The following is a 19,785-nucleotide window of genomic DNA, read 5'->3' on the forward strand; positions in this document are numbered from 1 at the left end:
TGTCAGACTATCAAAGGGAAAATAATAGAACAAGACTTCCTATCTCTCAAATAAAAAGAAAAAAGGAGAAAACATTGTCATCCAAAAGAATGCAAAATAGAACAACACAAAAGTGAGAAAGCAGATAAACTGAAAGCACAAAGTAAAATGGTAAAAATAAATCAAAATATATCATACTAAAAAGTGAAAAGTGGACTAATCACTCTATTAAAAGACAACAATTATTAAACTGTCTGGCAGGTTGGGTTCATCAAGAAGAGACTTTCACATGGAGTTTATCACAAAAGATATTTATTATGGAAAGCCCTTGGGGAGAGCTCTAGAAGGGGAAGAAGAAAGCAGGATTGGGCACACCAAAATTTAAACTTCAATGTAAACCCAATGGCAGCCTTGGCTAACCTCACAGGAAGCATAAGAGCTAGAATGGCCCTTTTTGAGTTTGCCTAAGTTGAGTTGTGTTGTCCATCTCTATATGATCAGTCACTGGATCCAGGCCATCCCCGGAAGGGATGTTACCTTAGGTTCTCTGCAACCTAAAGGGGCTGACAAAATGTTATCTAATTATGATTTTTATTGTCTAGTTATGGTTTTTATGTAGAACCTAGAGGAAGAATAAAAACAAAACAAAAAACCAATAGAGTGAGTCATAATAGAAAATCAGTGAAATAGCTAGTCCTTTGGAAAGATCAATGAAATTGAAAAATCACCAGGACCAACAAAGAAAAGAGACACAAACTTACAACACCAGAAATGAAACAGAGGATATACTGCAGATTCTGCAAACATTGAAAAATAAGTGAATATTATGATCAACTTTATACACATAAATTTGACCAATTAAGACTGTGTGTGATTGGTGGAGGAATAGATACCTAAACCATTGGAACAGAATAGAGAACCCAGATAGAGAGCCACAACAGTATGCCCAACAGATTTTTGATAAAGGAGGGATGGGCTTTTCAACCAATGTTGGTGAAGCAAGTGGATATCCAATGGGGGGGGGGGTGGACATTGACCTAAACTTCACACCTTTTACAAAATTTAACTCTAAATGAATCACAGATTTAAATGTAAACTGTAAAGCTAGACAACATTTAGGAAAAAAAAAAAAAGGAGAAAATCTCCAGGATTTAGATCTAGGCAAAGAGTTCTAGATGACATCAATAGCATCATCCATACATTGAAAAAAAAAAAAAAAAAAAAGGCCAAACTAGGATTCATCAAAATCAAGAAAGAAAAACTTGTTCTCTGCAAAAGGCCCTGTTAAGATGATGACAAGGCAAGATGCAGATTGGGGAAAAAATTTTGCAAACCAGATATCTGACAGAGGACTAATATCTAGAATATATAAAGAACTCTTAAATCTCAACAGTAAAAATAATAATAATCCAATTAGAAAATTAGCAAAGATATGAACAGACATTTCACCAAAGAAGATATACAGATGACAAATAAGCAAAAGAAAAGATGTTCAACATCTTAAGCCATTAGGGGAGATATTAAAACCACAATGAGATATCACTGTGCACGTATCAAAATAACTAAAATAAAAATAGTGACAGCACCAAATGTTAGCAAAGATGTAGAGAAACTGGATCATGCATATGTTGCTTTTGGGATTATAATTCTGGAAACAGTTTGACAGTTTCTTAAAACACTACACATGCGTCTGCCATATGATCTGGTACTTGCACTCCTTTGGCATTTGTCTCAGAGAAATTAAAAGTTCACACAAAAACCTCTCATTGATATTCATAGCAGTTTTATTTGAACTAGCCAAAAATGGGAAACAACAGATGTACTTCAGCAAATGAATAGTTAAAAAACTGTGGTATATCTGTATTATAAAATACAACTTAGCAATAAAAAGGATTGGACTACTGGTATAAGAAACAACTTGGACAAATGTCCAGAGAATTATGCTGAGTGAAAGAGCCAATCCCGAAGGTTATCTGATTATACTTATATAACATTCCTGAAATGACAAAACTATAGAAATGAAAAAGAGATCAGTGTTTACCATGGGTTAAGAATGGAGGGAGATCTTCTTTATCCATTCTTCTGTTGATGGACATTTAGGTTGCTTCCATGCCTTGGATATTGTAAATAGTGCTGCAATGAACATTGGGGTGCATGTGGTACATATATACAATGGAATATTACTCAGCCATAAGAAGGAATGAAATTGTGCCATTTGCAGAGACATGGATGGACCCAGGGGCTGTCATACAGAGTGAAGTAAGTCAGAAAGAGAAAAGCAAATATTGTATATTAACATATATATTTGGAATTTAGAAAAATGGTATAGATGAACCTATCTACAAAGCAGAAATAGAGACACAGATGTAGAGAACAAACATATGGACACCAAGGGTGGGGGTGGGATGGATTCGGAGATTGGTATTGTACACTACTACGTATGAAGTAGATGGCTGGTGAGCATCTATTGTATAGCAGAGGGGGGGAAAAAAAAAGGAAGGTACAATCTGTTTGCAGGACATATATTAAGTTAACCTTAAATATGCATTCCAATATACATTAGGTGCAAATACTGTTTGATTCCACTTATACAAGGTACCTAGAACAGTCAAATTCATAGAGTCAGAAAGTACATTGGTAGATGCCAGGGGCCGGGGGAGTGGGGGGTGGGGAGGGAGAATGGGGAGTTAGTGTTTAATGGGGACAGAGTTTCAGTTTGGGAAGGTGAAATAATCAGGAGATGGATGATGGTGAGAGTTGCACAAAAATACGAATGTACTTAGAGACACTGAACTGTACAGTTAAATATGGTTAAAACAGTATGTTTTATATTATGTGACTTTCACCACAGTAAAAAATCATCAAAAAAACTAACCTGAAAAAAATTTAAAAAATAAAAAATAAAAAAAAGAATGGAGGAAGAGAGTGTAGAGGGAATAGGGTAGTGGGTATGGCTATAAAAAGGCAACACAAGTGTGGAAGACAGACTAACGTCCCTTTTCCTCCAAAGAGATCCATGTCTTACTTTCTGAAATCTGTGAAGATAGTATGCTACTTGGTAAGGAACAATTAAGCTTTCAGATGAAATCAAGATTGCTGGTCAGCTGACCTTAACATAAAGAAATTATTCTGTACTGTCTGGGTGGGTCCAATGTAATCACAAGGGTCTTTTAAATGTGGAACAATCACTGTCTGAATGATGTGATAAGAGAAAGATTCCAAAGGACTCTGTTGACTGTGAAGATGTAAGAAGGCCGAGAGACAAGGAATGCAGGCAACCTCTAGAAGCTGGAAAAGTCAAGAAAATGGATTCTCCCCTGGAGACTCCAGTAAAAACTCCAGCCCTTGTTGACACCTTGATTTTAGCCCTGTGAGACCAATTTCAAACTTCTGGCCTCCACAAGATAATAGATTTGTGTTAAGCCACTAAGTTGTTTTTTCTTTTTCTTTTATTTTCTTTTTTCTTTCTTTTTTTAACAGCAGCTATTCTTGTAATGATCTTGGTTGTGTTTTGGAAGTTTTGGAAGATGTTACCATTGGGGGAAACATGAGTGAAGGGTACACAAAATTTCACATGTGAATCTACAATTATCTCAAAGTAAGGTTAAATTAAATTATGTATAAATTTTACTTTCCTTAAAAATTTAGAGCACATTTAATTTTAGAATTTTATTGGTATGTTGTCTAAGAGTTTTAACACCTTACTTTTCATTTAAAAATCATTTTTGAAGCATACATCTTTAAAAGATAAATCACAGCATTAAGATAATGATCATAGTCTTGATATCAAGATGCTTTTCCAATAACAATAACTTCAGTCTCATAATGAGATACTGGATTGCTTCGGGACTGTATTCTATATACAGAGGTACTGTAATGTGTTGTGTGATCTCGGCTCTGGAATTGGATGTGTTCAAAGCCAGGCTCAGCAATTTACTATATAGTCTAGCCTTGTGCAAAGTACTTAAACTTCATGAAGCACAATTTTCTCACCTATAAACTGGGAAAATTATAGGATGCCCTGTAATGTCTGCTCATTGTAAAGTGTCAATAAATGACAATGTTATTTTTGTTGAAATATGCTGCATTTATGTTTGTATCAGATGAAATTTAAGAGGATAGTGTTCAAAATTTTAAGTATCTGAAAGTGAATGAAAATCTCTATGCGTTAATCCATGCCTACTTCGTAAAAAATTCCAATTTGTGTGGTCCACATCAAAAAGTGCTTTCTAAGTGGCCCCAGAAGGTCCTTTCCTAATTTATCTTTTTCATAGTGAGAAGGCCAAATGATTTAGGGCATTTAGAAAGTGACTTTTGACTTAATGACAGGTAACATGATTGGCATAGATCTGAACAAGTACTCAGAAGAAAACAGGATTTGCTATTTATTTTTCAGACATATTGGAATGTTTCTGATTTAAAGAGAAGTTCCATTTTTCTAGCCGTGTGTGGCTTCTTCAGAGATCAAGTAAAACATATTTCTTACTAGAAACAAGCAAATTGCAGGCTGTCTCGAGGGAGACTAAGGGCACTTGAGACTCACATACTTCTTTGAATATTCAATATCATTTTAGGAAATAAAAGCTATTCATATAACTTTAATTCTAATTTACACAGCTATAAATAAGGGTCTAAGTTCTTTAGAAGATACAAGTACAAATATTTGAAGTTTCCTCTGAGAAAGAAAAAACACAATGAGCAGTAATTTGATTTCTAGGCTTTCTTTGTGAATTCATAAGGTAAGTACTAGTGTATTTTACTGGATGGTATATAGCTCCATAGGGCATCATTATCATGTTTTCAAAACAGGACACTGAGCACCCTAAAACCAGTTCCTTGCCTTTTGAGATAAGGGTGCAGAGAGTTGTGTGAGAGAGAATCTACTTGAAATTCAATTACTTCACCCTGCTTTTCACAGTGATTAAGCTAAGGGAAAAACAAAGTTCAGAGAGATAGAGAAAACCAGGTAAAATGCAAGAGTTGCTCACCTTGGTGGCATTATCTACTTGAATCTATGACATTGTGGATGTGCCTAATCACAAACAGGGTGCACCAATGGTTTTGAGTCTCTGGTCCTCCTGGGACCTGGACCTCTCAGTATTTGCAATGGACTCCACCTACATCAGAGTTAATATTTTGCCCAAGTTGGCAAGAGGTTTTGATTATTGTTTAAAACCATCAGCTTCTGTGAACAAGAAAATTGGTCAGTGTAACAGGATAAGAAGATGGAGTATAATTATAAATGTTTTTGAGGCAAAGGGAGAGGTGGCAATGATAGTGGAAAACTGATTGAACTTTACATATTCAGTTATTCAGAAAACTTACATAACTTTATAGTCTGCTGACAATATAGATGAATGAATTAAGACAGTCCTTTGTGTTAAGATAGAAAAATAAATAGATCACTATGGATGGGCACCAGAAATGGTTGGTTAGGAGTAGGGCACAGGGGTACATCAGGGAAGTATAAATTGGATGCAAGATATATAGAGAGCTACATTATCAATTATTTGTGCTGTATTTCTGGCCTTTCTGGTTTAGACATACCTCCTCTTCCTTTTTTCTGTAAAAGTTGAAGAAAAGACCATGATAAATACTTTGAACACTAGTAAGCGTATGTTTAAGATGGAAATCCTTCTGCATTCTCAGGCTAGCCCATAATTCAGGGAATCACTATAAGGGAAATCTAAGTTAAAGTTATCACAATAAACTCACCTCTGCTCTAAAACTTTCAAGGTAACATTGGCCCTTGGAGAATATTATTCACAGTAAAGTATCTACAATAAATTTACAATAACATATCCAAAATATTCTATATTAGAACTTTCTGTATGGTGACCATAAAAGTCTGAAGGGTTAGAAAGATTTGCTTCCAATGCACTTTGCAGACATTTTCTTGGTGAAGAATAAGAGCCAATATAAATACAACATACTCTTTTTCTTGGTCCTTATTATATTCAAGCAGAAAGCTTACTCTTATAAAGGATAACACTAATTCAGGAACTAGCCTACAAATAAAGCTGAAATGCATCCCAATATAGTCACCTTCTTTCATTTGTCAATCAAATATTGAGTACTCACTGTGTGCCAAGCACTATTACAAGCAGTGGGAAATAGATATTCAATGAGCAAAACAAAGAATTACCATGGACTTACATTCCAATAGGGGAATACATTAACAAAGAAAAAAATACTATGTTACTTGATAGAAAGTGCTCTGTATAATAATAATGGTAATAGTAAGGAAAATAATAGTCATTGTAAACATTCATACAATACTTACTATATGCCAGTTGTTAACGTTCTTTAGAAATAATATTATTTTTAGTCTATCTAGAAGAAAGATATTGTTAGTATTCTCACTTTACAGATGCGGGAAATGAGGCATGGAATAACTTGGCCAAGTTGACAGTTATTAAATGGCAGAGTTAGAAATCCAAGGAGATGGGCTCTAGATTTTGTGGTACATAAAAATAAGGCAGATTAAAGGGAATTAAGAGAGGTGGAGTATGTAACACTATTTTATATAATATGATCTTGGAAGATTTCCCTAATTGACCAGATATTTAATCAGATATATGAAGGGGATACGAGAGCAAGCCGTGCAGATGTGGCTGCCACAGAGGAGGAAGGGAGGAAAATGCCAGATGTTGAAGTCAAAGAGGTAATGGGGGGGGGTTACAATGGTCAGATCATGTGGGCCTTAGAAGCCTTAGCGAAGCACCTTGAATGTCAGGGGAGTCATTACAGTTTGGAAGAGAAAGGGAACATTATCCCACTTAAAGTTTAAAAAGACCACCTTGTGCAATTACATAGACAAGAGCCACATATAGAAGTAGTAAGACTGGTAAGAAGGCCGTGACAACAACCCAGGTAAGAGAGAATGTAGTTTGGCCTGGGGTGATAACAGTGAAAGAGGTAAGGTGAGAAGTGGTCAGGTTCTGGATAAATTTTAAAGCCATATGAATAGGATGTGTTGAAAGAATGGATTTGGTAAGTGAGAGAAAGATAGCAGTCCAGAAACTCTAAAAGTTTTGGCTTGAGAAACTGGGGAAAAACAGAGGTGCCATTTACCGAGATATAGAATAACTGGTGAGGAAAGTTCAGAAGTCTGTTTTGGAAACATCGATATTGACGGCATTATTGGATATGCAGGTGGAGATGTTGACTGAACTGTTGTATTTTCATGTCTGGAGTTCAGAAAAAGAACGAGGCTGGGGTTATAAACTTGAAAGCTATAAAGTCTATTTAAATCCATGGAACAGTATATCACCTCGGAAGTAAATGTAGACAGAGGAAATTTAAAGTTTTGTTATGGTTGATGTTGTGTTTACACAGAAAGAACTACACCAGTTCATAATTTAGGGATCAGGCTGACTGGCAGCAGGCTGTCCATGTCTGAGAATACCGGAGAGAAAAAAAAAGCCTTCTTCCTCTTGTTTCAAAAGAGGAGCTACCATAGCACTTTACATGAGGGCATGGTGGTGGTGCTGGTACCAACAGAAGTGCGCCTGGTGCCCCACCGAAAAGGAGGTAGAAGAGAATCAGACCTGAAGGAACAGGTTTCTATTCCAGTATGCTTCTGTGTCAATAGGATAATATAGATTGAGTCAAGGATATAGGCAGGGAAATCTTTAATTATCAAAAAGATTTAGGGACAGCAATCCCAAGAAAAGACTCTACTTTCTAAGAAATTGGCAAAGGGATGGCTAGAGCCACAGTAGTTTAAAATATCCCTATGTAAATTCAGTAATATTTACAGTCCATATAAACTATAATGTTGTTTTCAGTTAACAAAAATTTGTTAGTATTTGATTTCTACAATTCAAAATTCTCATTTACAGTAATTTATATTTCTTTTTTTTGTAGTTTTTTTCTTAAAAAAAACCTTTTAAAAACATCTTTATTGGAGTATAATTGCTTTACAATGGTGTGTTAGTTTCTGGTTTATAACAAAGTGAATCAGTTATACATATACATATATCCCCATATCCGCTCCCTCTTGTGTCTCCCTCCCACCTGCCCTACCCCACCCCTCTAGGTGGACACAAAGCACCGAGCTGATCTCCCTGTGCCGTGCGGCTGCTTTCCACTAGCTATCTATTTTACATTTGGTAGTGTATATATGTCCATGCCACTCTCTCACTTCGTCCCAGCTTACCCTTCGGGGGTGGGTTTTTTTTTCCTTTTTTTTCTTTTTTTTTTTGAATTTTATTTATTTTTTTATACAACAGGTTCTTATTAGTCATCCATTTTATACACATCAGTGTATACATGCCAATCCCAATCTCCCCATTCATCACACCCCAACCCTCACCCCCCTCTGCTTTCCCCCCTTGGTGTCCATACATTTGTTCTCTACATCTGTGTCTCTATTTCTGCCCTGCAAACCAGTTCATCTGTACCATTTTTTTAGGTTCCACATATATGCGTTAATATATGACATTTTTCTCTTTCTGACTTCACTCTGTATGACAGTCTCTAGATTCATCCATGTCTCTACAAATGACCCAATTTCATTCCTTTTATTGGCTGAGTAATATTCCATTGTATATATGTACCACATCTTCTTTACCCATTCGTCTGTTGATGGGCATTTAGGTTGCTTCCATGACCTGGCTATTGTAAATAGCATAGCAATGAACAATGGGGTGCATGTGTTTTTTTGAATTATGGTTTTCTCTGGGTATACGCCCAGTAGAGGGATTGCTGGGTCACATGGTAATTCTATTTTTAGGTTTTTAAGGAACCTCCATACTGTTCTCCATAGTGGCTGTATCAATTTACATTCCCACCAACAGTGCAAGAGGGTTCCCTTTTCTCCACACCCTCTCCAGCATTTGTTGTTTGTAGATTTTCTGATGATGCCCGTTCTAACTGGTATGAGCTGATACCTCATTGTAGTTTTTTTTTTTTTTAACATCTTTATTCGAGTATAATTGCTTTACAATGGGGTGCTAGTTTCTGCTTTAGAGCAAAGTGAATCAGTTATACATATACATATGTCCCCATATCTCTTCCCTTTTGCATCTCCCTCCCTCCCACACTCCCTATCCCACCCCTCTAGGTGGTCACAAAGCACTGAGCTGATCTCCCTGTGCTATGCTGCTGCTTCCCACTAGCTATCCATTTTACGTTTGGTAGTGTATATATGTCCATGCCACTCTCTCACTTTGTCACAGCTCACCCTTCCCCCTCCCCATATCCTCAAGTCCATTCTCTAGTAGGTCTGTGTCTTTATTCCCATTTTGCCCCTAGTTCATTCATGACCATTTTTTTTTCTTAGATTCCATATATATGTGTTAGCATACGGTATTTGTTTTTCTCTGACTTACTTCACTCTGTATGACAGACTCTAGGTCCACCCACCTCACTACAAATAACTCAATTTCGTTTCTTTTTAAGGCTGAGTAATATTCCATTGTATATATGTGCCACATCTTCTTTATCCATTCAACTGTTGATGGACACTTAGGTTGCTTCCATGTCCTGGCTATTGTAAACAGAGTTGCAATGAACATTTTGGTACATGACTCTTTCTGAATTATGGTTTTCTCAGGGTATATGCCCAATAGTGGGATTGCTGGGTCGTATGGTAGTTCTATTTTTAGTCTTTTAAGGAACCTCCATACTGTTCTCCATAGTGGCTGTATCAATTTACATTCCCACCAACAGTGCAAGAGGGTTCCCTTTTCTCCACACCCTCTCCAGCATTTATTGTTTGCAGATTTTTTGAAGATGGCCATTCTGTCCGGTGTGAGATGATATCTCATTGTAGTTTTGATTTGTATTTGTCTAATGATTAATGATGTTGAGCATTCTTTCATGTGTTTGTTGGCAATCTGTATATCTTCTTTGGAGAAATGTCTATTTAGGTCTTCTGTCCATTTTTGGATTGGGTTGCTTGTTTTTTTGAAATTGAGCTGCCTGAGCTGCTTGTAAATTATGGAGATTAATCCTTTGTGAGTTGCTTCATTTGCAAATATTTTCTTCCATTCTGAGGGTTGTCTTTTCATCTTGTTTATGGTTTCCATTGCTGTGCAAAAGCTTTTAAGTTTCATTAGGTCCCATTTGTTTATTTTTGTTTTTATTTCTATTTCCCTAGGAGGTGGGTCAAAAAGGATCTTGCTGTGATTTGTGCCATAGAGTGTTCTGCCTATGCTTTCCTCTAAGAGTTTGATAGTGTCTGGCCTTACATTTAGGTCTTTAATCCATTTTGAGTTTATTTTTCTGTATGGTGTTAGGGAGTGTTCTAATTAAATTCTTTTACATGTAGCTCTTCAGTTTTCCCAGCACCACTTATTGAAGAGGCTGTCTTTTCTCCATTGTATATTCTTGCTTCCTTTATCAAAGGTAAGTTGACCATATGTGTGTGGGTTTATCTCTGGGCTTTCTATCCTGTTCCATTGATCTATATTTGTTTTTGTGCCAGTACCATACTGTCTTGATTACTGTAGCTTTGTAGTATAGTCTGAAGTCAGGGAGCCTGATTCCTCCAGCTCCGTTTCTCTTTCTGAAAATTGCCTTGGCTATTCGGGGTCTTCTGTGTTTCCATACAAATTGTGAAATTTTTTGTTCTAGTTCTGTGAAAAATGCCAGTGGTAGTTTGATAGGGATTGCATTGAATCTGTAGATTGCTTTGGATAGCAGTCATTTTCACAATGTTGATTCTTCCAATAAAGAACATGGTATATCTCTCCATCTCTTTGTATCATCTTTAATTTCTTTCATCAGTGTCTTATAATTTTCTGCATACAGGTATTTTGTCTCGTTAGGTATGTTTATTCCTAGATATTTTATTCTTTTTGTTGCAGTGGTAAATGAGAGTGTTTTCTTAATTTCACTTTCAGATTTTTCATCATTAGTGTATAGGAATGCAAGAGATTTCTGTGCATTAATTTTGTATACTGCTACTTTACCAAATTCATTGATTAGCTCTAGTAGTTTTCTGGTAGCATCTTTACAATTCTCTATGTGTAGTATCATGTCATCTGCAAACAGTGACAGCTTTAGTTTTTTTTCTTTTCCTATTTAGATTCCTTTTATTTCTTTTCCTTCTCTGATCGCTGTGGCTAAAACTTCCAAAACTATGTTGAATAATAGTGGTGAGAGTGGGCAACCTTGTCTTGTTCCTGATCTTAGTGGAAATGGTTTCAGTTTTTCACCACTGAGGACGATGTTGGCTGTGGGTTTGTCATATATGGCCTTTATTATGTTGAGGAAAGTTCCCTCTATGCCTACCTTCTGCAGGGTTTTTATCATAAATGGGTGTTGAATTTTGTCGAAAGCTTTCTCTGCATCGATTGAGATGATCATGTGGTTTTTCTCCTTCAATTTGTTAATATGGTGTATCACGTTGATTGATTTGCGTATGTTGAAGAACCCTTGCATTCCTGGGATAAAACCCACTTGATCAAAATGTATTATCCTTTCAATATGCTGTTGGATTCTGTTTGCTAGTATTTTGTTGAGGATTTTTGCATCTATGTTCATCAGTGACATTGGCCTGTAGTTTTCTTTCTTTGTGACATCTTTGTCTGGTTTTGGTATCAGGGTAATGGTGGGCTCCTAGAATGCGTTTGGGAGTGTTCCTCTCTCTGTTATATTTTGGAAGAGTTTGAGAAGCATAGGTGTTAGCTGTTCTCTAAATTTTTGATAGAATTCACCTGTGAAGCCATGTGGTCCTGGGCTTTTGTTTGTTGGAAGATTTTTAATCATAGTTTCAATTTCAGTGCTTGTGATTGGTCTGTTCATATTTTCTATTTCTTCCTGGTTCAGTCTCGGCAGTTTGTGCATTTCTAAGAATCTGTCCATTTCTTCCAGGTTGTCCATTTTTTTGGCATATAATTGCCTGTAGTAATCTCTCATGATCCTTTGTATTTCTGCAGTATCAGTTGTTACTTCTCCTTTTTCATTTCTAATTCTATTGATTTGAGTCTTCTCCCTTTTTTTCTTGATAAGTCTGGCTAATGGTTTATCAATTTTGTTTATCTTCTCGAAGAACCAGCTTTTAGTTTTATTGATCTTTGCTATCATTTCCTTAATTTCCTTTTCATTTTTTTCTGATCTGATCTTTATGATTTCTTTCCTTCTGCTAACTTTGGGCTTTTTTGTTCTTCTTTCTCTAATTGCTTTAGGTGTAAGGTTAGGTTGTTTATTTGAGATGTTTCTTGTTTCTTAAGGTAGGGTTGTATTGCTATAAACAACCCTCTTAATCCTGCTTTTGCTGCATCCCATAGGTTTTGGGTCCTCGTGTTTCCATTGTCATTTGATTCTAGGTATTTTTTTTATTTCCTCCTTGATTTCTTCCGTGATCTCTTGGTTATTAAGTAGTGTATTGTTTAGCCTCCATGTGTTTGTATTTTTTACAGATTTTTTCCTGTATTTGATATCTAGTCTCATAGCGTTGTGGTCAGAAAAGATACTTGATATGATTTCAATTTCATCTGGTACATAGCCCTCTGCCTTTTCATCTTGTCTATCTTTATGTGAATGTGGTTTTTCTTCCACAGTCTGCAGGACTGTAGTTCTTCTTGCTTCTGCTGTTTGCCCTCTGGTAGATGAGGCTATCTAAGAGGCTTGTGTAAATTTCCTGATGGGAGGGACTGGTGGTGGCTACAGCTGGCTGTTGCTTTGCTGTGCAGAGTTCAGTAAAACTTTAATCCACTTGACTGCTTATGGGTGGGGCTGGGTTCCCTCCCTCTTTGCTGTTTGGCCTGAGGCAACCCAACACTGGAGCCTACCCAGGCTCTTTGGTGGGGCTAATGGCAGACTCTGGGAGGGCTCACGCCAAGGAGTACTTCCCAGAACTTCTGCTGCCAGTGTCCTTGTCCTCACGGTGACACACAGCTACCCCGCTACCTCTGTGGGAGGCCCCCCAACACTAGCAGGTAGGTCTGGTTCAGTCTCCTATGGGGGTCACTGCTCCTTCCCCTGGGTCCCAATGAGCACACTACTTTGTGTGTGCCCTCCAAGAGTGGAGTCTCTGTTTCCCCCAGTCCTGTCAAACTTCTCCAATAAAATCCCACTAGGCTTCAAAGTCTGATTCTCTAGGAATTCCTCCTCCCATTGGCAGACACCCAGATTGGAAAGCCTGACGTAGGGCTGAGAACCTTCACTCCAGTGGGTGGACTTCTGTGGTATAACTGTTCTCCAGTTTGTGCATCACCCACCCAGCAGTTATGGGATTTGATTTTATTGTGGTTGCACCCCTCCTACCGTCTCATTGCGGCTTCTCCTTTGTCTTTGGATGTGGGGTATCTTTTTTGGTGAGTTCCAGTGTCTTCCTGTTGGTGATTGTTCAGCAGTTAGTTGTGATTCTGGTGTTCTTGCAAGAGGGAGTGAGAGCACGTCCTTCTACTCTGTCATCTTGAACCAATCTCAGTAATTTATATTTCTTGCCTAACTTCTTTGTGTATAGTTTTTCTAACTCATTGTAGACAGAGAGTGTAGAAAGATATAAAGATATCATCTAGTTTTTTTTTAAGATTTGCTAAATCAGTACGTGCTACGCATTGACATTGTTGTCCTCTTTAAATATTCTCTGTGATCTTCCATTCATTGGTTCATTTTTCAAATAAAATAGAGATCTAGAAGTAGAATAATTTTTATGTATTTTTCTGGGTTTATTCTGTGTGTGGATAATAGCATATGACAGTAGAAAATACTGTTGCTGACAGTCATTGGGTTAACCCAAGCAGGGAAAGGGCCAATTGCAGACCTCCACTTAGCTCTGCCTGCATTGCTGGAATGTGCATTTGTAATGTGCACGTTTTTATTTTTAACATTTGCAAAGAAAGTGGAAAAGCTACAAGTCTCTGGGCGTGTGGAGTTAAGTAATGACTCTCTATTAAGTGGTCCATTTACCTATAGCCACCCAAGGAAACCCTGTGCTACATAAAATCCCTTCATTCTCACAGATCTTCACATTATTGAATGTCTTTCTGCACTATTCTTTTTTAGAGCCCAGCAATATTGCCTATGAAGGTATTATCTAGTAGTAATAAACTGGGGTAATAAAAAGAAAATAAAAGGAAAAAGAAGAAGAATTCAAAAGAGAAGAAAAGGAAGAAACTAATATAGAGGCAGACAAAGCTGGTTTTGTAGTACCTGCTCTGATGCTAATCTTGTGACCATGAGCAGGTCAGGAAACCCCATTAATTTAACATAATAATCTGCTCAATAAGTTGTTATGAGAGAATATATGAAATTGTTTAAGCATAATATAAAAATGCTGAATAAGTTTACTCAGGACATAGCAAAGTAACATAGGTAAATTACTGCCTTAATAATAAAAGCTAAATATTTTTAACCAGTATATTTTGTACTTCCTTTAAAATTGATAAGTAACTTAAATATTTAGAAATAACCTTGCTCAGTGAATTAGTTCTTTGACCAATTAGTTAAGAAAGTAATTTGTATTTTAATTTAACATATGCTAACTTGTATCTTGTTAAATGAAGGGCTCCCTCAGAATGTTTACCATAGATAAGTATCAATATCTCTCAGAAGCACAGTCATCTCCATTCAGGCTGTTCCCTCCATGAGGACAATATTATTCACCTTGTAGGTGACCAATTAGGATTTCTTTACATAATGAATGAGTCAGTAATCTAAAAAGCGTTAACAATAAAAAAGTCTCTTTATTGGCAATATCCTGAAAACATTGAAGAGCCACTCCAAGCTATTCACAATCCCCACTTTCAATTTTCTCTTTATTCTATGCATTTCCTCACTTTTAGCTACATAATAAGCTAACCAAAAGCAAATGAACCATAAAAACTGATTCCAAATATTACTGACCAAAAATTACACTTGGTGACACATAGATTATGACAAATATAGGCAAATATAGATTAGGACAAAATATAGATGTTTATAAGAAAATGCAAAGTCTTTCTTAGGTAAATGTGTATTTATTTAAAAGCCTATAATTTTAACTTTCTAAAGTATGTTTTATCACTTAAAAAGAACTAAAAGTTTCTATGTTTCATTAGAAAATGCACCAAATTTTATAACTTTATTTCCAATTATATCAAGCTGCCTGTGTTCAGAGTAAGCCAAATAAAACTGATTGTGGCCAAAAAAAAAATAGATATAGATACAGATATAGATATAGATATCTATCCATGTTATTAGTAAAAGCAAAAGTGTATAGAAATGATTACATATTTGTTTAAAAAAATGTTTAAAGAAGACAATTGTGGTGATACACATAAAATTTATTTAACACTTCTGGAAGTGGAGAGTCTCCTTTTGAAGAACTGCAAAAGGGGGCAGAAAGCAGGAAACTTTTATAGGATAAAGAGTAAAGAACAAAGAAGAGGAAAATAGAAAATATCTGATTGGCTGGAGCCACATAGTCAACCTTGTTTGGGGTGAGAAGGCCCAGAGTTGTCTTGTCATTTGGGGATTGGCTGATTGGATATGCTGAGCTTCTGGTCAAGTGGAGCATTTTCAGGGACATGAAAGTTATTTAAGTTTCAGTTTGCTGACGTGGCACCCCAGGCAGGAGCAGCTCCACCTGGGCCTAGAAATTTATTTCAACATATATTGGGCAACTCTTAAAAATCGGGCCATGCAGAAAATAATCTAGATGAGGACCAATTTAGAATTCTAGAAGTCCCCTGGTGGACAGAAAGAATATGATAAAATTCTTAATCATAGTGTACACAGAAATGTCATTCTTTGTTTTTGCTGTTCATTAGAAGTGATGTTTCATTGTTCTCTCAACTACAATACCCTTTCACCACCTCCTGTCTCAACCTCTTTTAGTTCATTTTAGACTGAACATCCCTCACGGCCCCTCTTAACATTGTAACCATGAAGGTGGAGAGTTTTGGTTGGAAGTTTTGCTTGGGAAAGGGAGGTTCTCTTCTGGAAACTGGCACTTTAGCCGGGGAGATGGCCCTCTTGCTCACTTCAATAGTCACATATTATCATTTGAAACTAGGGCTCTTTCTTAGCAACAACAGAACACAGTGAGGTGATAGAAAACATATTATGAGTTAATTAGGCTTATATAGGCCAGCTGGTCACCTAACCAGAATTTATAAAATGAATTTATTGATTTCATGGGTAAAATATGCTGGGATTTAAGCCTATTATTTTCAAATGAATTCTCATAATATTACACATTTTCCTGATGGTGTCTGCTGTATTGCCATCACACTGCCACTCCCTTTTATGATAAAGAGCATGTTAAATTACCAGTACTTAACAAGGGTGGAAAATATATAGTGGAAGCTTATTATTTTTCATAAACCATAATTTGCTTGTTAGAGTTTTCATTGATCACCTGATAGGAAGCAAATACCTAATGGAGTGGAAGAAAGGAGAGGTGATATTTGAAGAATCAGAAAGAAAGGGCTGTAGAAAAGAAAGCAATATATTTTGTGTGGGGTGAGTTTTAAATGCATAGAATAAATGGAGCAAAGATTTGGCAGAAGTCATCAGATCTCCTGGCTGCAGACTAAATGGCCAACTATACCACGACTTTTCTCTCCATAATTCTGTTACAAGTGACAGCTGTGTTCCTGGTGCAAAAATAAGAACTTAAAGCCACCCACAGAGTTCTCCCCCAAAATAACCCATTTTCAGAAGATCTGAATCTATGCTGGAAGGTTTTTTGGTTTGTTTTTTATTTTTTGTTTTTTAAATGAACACTGAAATCAGTGCGCTTTGACGTGCCAGTGTTTGGAGATATTATAAAATACACATTTCTCCAGACTGTGGGATGGATGGAATCAAATCTTTGGGATTTCTGATAGTATGATATACCCTGTTAGTGATTGTCACCTAAATCCCCTGGTCATTCTAAACTCAGGTGACCAAGGAAAGGTATATCAAAATTTGCGTGTGTGTCTGTGTGGAGGGTGGCAGTGTGGGGAGTCTCTCCTCTGCCCCCTCTGTCAACCCCACAGCTGTTTAATAATCACTGCTGCACATTATATAACTGCCAATCAGGACTTGTTCTTGTTACTTTCCCTCTCTACTATTTATTTCCAATTCTTTTATCTGAACTTAATAGAATATATGATTGCTTCTGATGGACACAATTATTAGAAAGAGAAGCAGAATTAGTCTACCTGGCATTAAATGTTAAAATTCATGACAGTTTTAAAAAGCTAACATATTAGAGCATCTCAGTGCAATTTATAAATGAATAAGTCAATGCCAGATCTTCCACTATTTTTCTGTTCAAATTGAGCAGCTGATACAAGCAGTAAGACTGCTGTCAATAAGACTTTATAAGCAGACTTGGGAAGTCTGATCTGCTTTCCTCAGATAATAGGAAGTTTTGAGGTTGTTATAAGTCCACAGAGTACCTCCTAGTGGATTGGCTGGTGCCAAAAGAACCATGTTTTTAATTGCATGTTTTTTTTAAGGTGGAGTTGCTGGTACAATCCACTAATTATGACTAGCTCCAATATTTCATTTCTCTATTTCAATATTTTCATATTTCATTGCCCTGCTAATCTGGTTTCAAATCTGGGTCCATCCACTAGTTCCTTACACACCCATCTTTCCTTACTCTAGTCCCCTTAACCCCACTCCAACCTATCTGATTTGTTTCTTGACTATCATGTTATGGAATAAGATACTTAATCCCTATAAAATGGGGATGTTCGGGCTTCCCTGGTGGCGCAGTGGTTGAGAATCTGCCTGCCAATGCAGGGGGCACGGGTTCGAGCCCTGGTCTGGGAAGATCCCACATGCCGCGGAGCAACTGGGCCCGTGAGCCACAACTACTGAGCCTGCGCGTCTGGAGCCTGTGCTCCGCAACAAGAAAGGCCCACGCACCGCGATGAAGAGTGGCCCCCGCTCGCCGCAACTAGAGAAAGCCCTCGCACAGAAACAAAGACCCAACACAGCAAAAATAAATAAATAAATAAATTTATAAAAATAAAAAAAAAATGGGGATGTTATTAGTACTTGCTTCATTGGGTTGTTGTCAGGTAAAAGATAATGATGCATGTTAGGTACTGTTAAAATTAAATACAAAATGGAGACCAAACTTGAAATTTTCCTGAGCAGACAAAACCATTTAGGCCACATAAGTGAAACTTAATTTAGCTTTTTCTGTGAAACAAGTGAAACTTAACCTGGGCCACTTCTTATAAATGACTCTGATAATCATAAAAGAAACATAAGTCATCTTCCTAAAAATAGAATAAGATAATCGCTTTTAACCAACCCCCTGCTGTCTAGTAACATGCACTGTAATAACCAATCATTGTGAATGTTAAACAACTTCCTTATTTTCACTTGATAAGCCATTTTGTAACATCATGCCCCTGAGCTTCATATCAATCTTTGAATTTGAAAACTCCTACTTTATGAACTGATTTTTGTGTGCACAATAAACTTTTACTAATTACTACTTCAGTGATCCAGTTGTTTTACTTCTGCTAGTTCTGAAATGTTAACAGTACTTAGCATAGGACACTGCCACTGTAATTACTGCAAACAAATGTTTGCTATTCTTAATATTATTTTTGTCATAGAATTGCATTTTCTGTGCATCTCAATCCTGGTTTTCCCAGCATTTACTTTGCCATCATCTCCACCTATGCTCGTCATAAACCCTCGCTAAGTACAGATCTTACAAAGGTTCCTACCACAGCCCCCTTGAGTTTCTAAATTATCTAGCTGCCTCCTCCCATCTGATTCTCTCTTGGACTTGGTGGAATTCTATGCATAGTTCCACTGTTAAATCTCACTTGTTTCAGAGGGAAATGGTAGTCAATATCCAGATTTTACCTATAAGAAAGGTAAGAAAATAGACAGATTTCAAATATAATTTGATGATTAGTGGTCACCATTAACTGGAGTACTTCTCTGTTTTTGAGTTCATATCCTTGTCAGGAAAGCATTTATTTAATCAAAAAATATATTTTGAATGTCTTCTTAGAACTTCAGATTTTATCATATGTAATCTTAACTACAAAAAATAAACTGCTTATTTAATTGAAATTCTGCTCAGGAGAGATTTAATGAGCCTAGAACTGTGTTGTCCAGTATGGCAGCCACATATGGTTATTTGAAATTAAATGATTTAATTTAATTAAAATTAAATTAAAACAAAAATCAGTCCTTCAGTCACACTAGCCACATTCAAGTGTAGAGTTGCCACATGTAGGTAGAGGCTACCATATTAAACAATACAGATACAGAATGTTTTCTTCATCAAAGAAAGTTCTATTGGACATTGCTAGTCTAGAGAAATGCAGCTAATATTCTATTCTAATTTGTCTAATGTAGAGACCTCAAAATTCATAGTACAATACAGACATAGGGCCAGATGTAAAGAAACTAGCCTTCAAGGTGCCTGTGACCTAGCAGCCAGAAAAGACACCAAGTACCTGTTTCTCTAAGTGTTTGTGTATATTTTCTTCATGGGTGAATCAATTTGGTTCAAACCACTGACAAATTCCCTGTCATACTGATGCTTCTTTACTGTGAGGACCCCTACTTATCTGTGTCAACAAGTTTATTCATGGCGCAAATTAGAGACCTTGAAAGGGCATCAGTTGTATCTGGAGACTTGTAGTCTGGATCAAAAGCGTTTCTCCTTGTTGGCATTTCATTGCTCAAAATTTTGGCTACATTGTCAGCTGCAAGAAGAGGTAGAGCAAATCCATCAATAAATTGGAAAAATATTGTCTATTCAACCTAATTATTTAATACAAATTTGGCTGGAGTGAAGTATCTAGTGATCATCTTAGTTGACCCAGAGAACTTTGGTGATGCATCCCAGGATCAAGGTTGTTATTCAACCAACCCTTAAAGAATAATGGTATATGT

Source organism: Eschrichtius robustus, chromosome 11 (assembly GCF_028021215.1).
Source record: "Eschrichtius robustus isolate mEscRob2 chromosome 11, mEscRob2.pri, whole genome shotgun sequence".
Lineage (NCBI taxonomy): Eukaryota > Metazoa > Chordata > Mammalia > Artiodactyla > Eschrichtiidae > Eschrichtius > Eschrichtius robustus.